Source organism: Trichosurus vulpecula, chromosome 1 (assembly GCF_011100635.1).
Source record: "Trichosurus vulpecula isolate mTriVul1 chromosome 1, mTriVul1.pri, whole genome shotgun sequence".
NCBI lineage: Eukaryota > Metazoa > Chordata > Mammalia > Diprotodontia > Phalangeridae > Trichosurus > Trichosurus vulpecula.
Window position 1 is genome coordinate 295131342 of NC_050573.1, and position 4530 is coordinate 295135871.

General features: G+C 36.3%; 1 pseudogene; it reads right to left on the reverse strand.

Annotated features, from left to right (window-relative positions):
* Positions 1–363: 363 nt before the first annotated feature.
* LOC118833633 lies at positions 364–787 on the reverse strand (annotated as a pseudogene).
* Positions 788–4530: the final 3743 nt, after the last annotated feature.

Below are 4530 nucleotides of genomic sequence, written 5' to 3' on the forward strand. Positions count from 1 at the left end.
CGTTGTGAAGGTAGGAACAGTAGGATTTGGCAATGCCTTGGATATGTTGTGAGAGTGAGAATTTGAGGATGAAACAGATGTTATGGGCCTGGCTAAGGGGGAGGATGATGATGCCCTTAACAGTAATAGGGAAATTAGGAAGAAGGGAGAGGATTTTTTGGGGCAAGATAATCAGTACTGTTTTTTAAGTGTTGAATTTGAGATGAAACAACATGGACATATATAGTAAATACAAAATATGTAGAGTAGATACCAGGTAACTTTAGAGGGGAAGGCACTAGCAGCTGAGGGGTGGGAATCAGGCATTGGGGTCTCCTGCAGGTGAAAATGCTTGAGTTGAATCTTGAAGAAATCAAAGGTTGGTTTTTTTTTGACATTTTATAACTTTATTTAAACGAAGTTCAATTTAGTTTTCATCCACATTGACTGTCTGTAAGCTTTCGAAAGTGGTGATAGGTACATAAGTAACCAGGGTATACAGCTTGTTTGGTGAATCTTCATCCTTGTTGCATTTCCTGGACAAACGCACTCGGATACGGTATGGGACATTCCTTATTCCTTTGGCCTAAACAGCTTTGTTGAGTCTGGTGTCAATGCGTACATCTGGAGTTCCCATTTCTTTCATGGCAAATTTGCGAATTTCCTTCAGAGCCCGGGGAGCTCGCTTTTTGAAGCCTACTCCATGAATCCTCTTGTGAATGTTGATGGTATACTCCCTGGTCACCACCTCGTTGATGGCAGAACGTCCCTTCTTTTTCTCTCCACCTTTTTTCGCGGGAGCCATCCTGCCAGGGACCAGGTTGGAAAGGAAGCTCAAAGGTTTTTTAAGACACAAAGGTGAGGAGGGAGAATATTCCAATCATGGGACACAGGAAGTGCAAAAGTGCAGTGATGGGAAATGGATGATCATGTGTGAGGTAAAGCAAGAACGTGAGTATGGCTGGACTTCAGACTGTGAGGAAGGGAGTAATGTGTTAGAAGCCTGGAAAGAGGAAAAGGGATCAGATTATGATGAGCTTTAAAAGCCCAACAGAGGAGTTTACATTTGATCCTAGTAGTAATGGGGAACCACTGCAGTTTATTGTATAGGGCTGATACGGTCATTCCTGTGCTTCAGGAAAGTCACTTTGGCAGCCACTTGGAGGGAGTGCAACTTGGAATGTGGAGACACTTGAAGCTGAAAAATCTATGATCTGCCATGTCCTAGTGAGAAGGCATGAGAGCTTGAATTAAGGTGTCTGCTGAGTGAGAGGAGATAAGGAGATGATGTGGAGGTAGAAACAGCAAGATCTGGCAACTGATTTAATACTTGGGGTGGGTGTGAGGAGTTTGAGGATGACATCTAGATGGTAAAACTGAGTGACTGGAAGAATGGCGGTGCCATCAGTAGTAACAGAGAAGTTCAACAAAGGTGTAGGGTTTTGGTGAAACATGTTATGGACATATTGGCTTTGAGATTTCTATAGGACATCCAGTTTGAAATGTCCACTAGGTAATTGGTAATGTCAGCCTGGGGCACAATATATTAGTCTGTATAAGTGAATATCCTGGGTGAGGAACAACAAATAGCCCAGTTTGGCTGTAGGTAAAAGAGCATGAAAGAGAGTAATTTGTAATAAATCTAGAAAAGTAGTTTGTTAGAGTTAGATCGTAAAGAGCTTTAAACTCCAAAGAAGTTAATAATACCTTAAATGTTTCTAATGTCTTAGAGTTTTCCAAGTGTTTATGAGCTCATTATCTCATTTGATTCCCACAACCAAAGTCCCTGTGAGCTAAGCAGAATGTGCATTGTTTTCCATATTTTTCAGATGAAGAAATTGAGGCTCCAAGAGCCTAAGTGACTTTTCTAAGGTCATAGTGAAGCTATGATTAACAGCCAGGTTGTCTGGTTCCTCCTAGTCCAGTGAGTGAAGGCTCTTCCCTATACCCTCCACTGCCTCCGAACAGAAATTATGATGCAGACTGTGAGTGCAGAAGAGTTTCCCTGAAGTGGCGGTTGTCAAAGTTAGTAGAATCTCATTAAAGTACAAACTCTTCTTAATTTATAATTTTGACAGCAGTTTGTTTCTCAGCAGCAACTTAAAGGTAATTTTGTGGTTATCTATATGACTTCTTTTATTGCTGGAATTGTAATCCACAGGCTGGCCGCTATTTTCTTGCTCTTTGCATTCTTTGTCACTTTTAATATCTTTAGTGATTTTTGAAATATTTGGTGCTGGATCATTCTGCTGCAAATATGACCTGTCATTCCAACAAATGGACTGATTGAATCTGTCACACTAGTGGGATTTATAGTAAATTCACCACAGCACAAGTAAAACCATTAGGAATTTCATTGGCTTAAATGGCTGAATATGAGAGCCATCTGATTTTATCAGGAGGCCAGCTTACATTTTCCCTTTAAATGACCATACGCAATTTTAAAATTATGTCCATTTTAATATGTTCTCTTTTTTATCTTGATTTCAAATGCATCCATTTAGCACATTTTCTGCATCTCTCTGACTATATCTTGCTTTGAAATACCTTAGATGGAGGTTTAAAAAATTAATTTGAAAGAATATTTAGTCTTAATGTCCATTAAGACATTTAATGATACTTTTTTGAGTTTGATTTTGAAAATATTTGCATCAACCAATGACGATGAACCACTTTTTTAAACATGCTGGGACAAGTACAATGACATCTCTAATTCATTTTTTTTTCTCTTAAGCTTTCAAGCTGGAAAGACACAGTTCAATGAGAGAGAGTAAAAATGGACATTATAAGGTATGAGCTGAGACCTAGGGTAAGTTATGAAGGAATGGGGAATGTGCCAAATAATTCTACACTTTTCTTCAATGTCACAGTTGCCAGTCTGAGTAAACTATTTGGAAGAAATGTCCTCCTTAAAATGAAGATAAAACAAAAGAATCTATTGCCATTAAAAAAAATAAAAGATAGCATTTTCCTAAAAAAATAAGATGTGAATGTTACCATTTTATATAGACAAAAATGCAGTGATTCTTAAAAGCGCAGCCTTTAGTTGATTACTTGTGTGTTTGTGTGTGTATTGTGTGTGTTGTATGTATTTTAAAGATTTGAGACACTTTCAAAGGAAATATGATCATGGCTTATAGTTTATTTTACTTGGTTAAATCTAATGGTTAACTTTGTTATGATACCTATCTGAATACTAAAACTATAATAAAAAATCATTTTAATAGTCTTGTAAAATAGACCACATAAAAAAAGAACATTTATTTTCGTTGAAGACACGTGCTAATTTTTTATTGAGAGATGCATTAAACATTGATACATCCAACCTCTGATTGAACCTTCAGACTTGTCACATATAGGGGTTGTTGAAGATTTATTACGCAATATAAAATTAGGCGTATACAGTAAACCTGATAGTAAATGACCTTTGCAGACAGGAGATTGCCACCGAGAGTAGTTGCACAATAGAAAGGGATTTGAAAAACATATTTAAAGACATTCAAAGATGAATGATGGAAATTGAAAATAAAGAAAAAAACATTAAAAAATGCCTGAACATACATTCTTCAATGAAATGGACATAAAAGAAAATGTGCCCAAATGAGAAAGATGCATATATGTTTTAACATCTTCAAAGCATTTTTTAAAAGCCAATACCTGCTTAAAATGAGAATTTGGATCTCTAAAGGTGTAAATACTTCTGCTCATGATAAAGCAAGTTATGAGAAGTACTTGTGTGCATTTGAACAAGTTTTTGCTCTGTACATAAATTATATAAATTAATGGAGCAATAACAGACAGTAGTAAGGGTAAATACCATATTTTATGTAACAAGCAGGACTTGGATCAGTTGACCTCGTTGTGCATTGTCTTCAGAGCACGCTCCTTCACTTGTCTGTCTCTTCCCTTTATTTGAATACACAGCTGGAAGACCTGAAGTTGATTGTTCAGCAGCATGGGCATTCTTCAGTGGACAATCAAAATGTGCCGGCTGCAGAAGAAACCCACTGACATGATGCCTTTGTGCCTCTTAAATTTGATTTCATAGAACTTGAAAAAAAAACGTATCTTGAGGCTTTAATGTATCACAGACACAAAGTAGAAATGATAAAAGGTCCTGCCTCAGAATATCAAAAAGCTACATCTAAGGTGCTTTCAAGGCGACATGATATATTTCAAGCCCCCAAAAGGCTTGTTTTATTTATTTATTTTTTAAGTCTTAGGAATCACTCATAATTAGACAAACAAAATCTGTGAATGGGAGTTTGGAGGTTATATACATATATATATATATATACACACATATGTATGTGTGTGTGTGTATATATATATATATATATATATATATATACATATATATGTATTGTGAGTGAATTGAGGTTTTAACTACTCTATCCTAGATAGTGAGGGACACATTTGTAATGTCTATTTTGCATAATCTGAATAAAAAAATACTACATTAGGAAGCTTTCATTCACATTTCAAGGACTTTCACTTTCTTTCTTGGATTTCTGTGTCTCTCAAAGGCATACTTTAGTATTTCTGAGATAT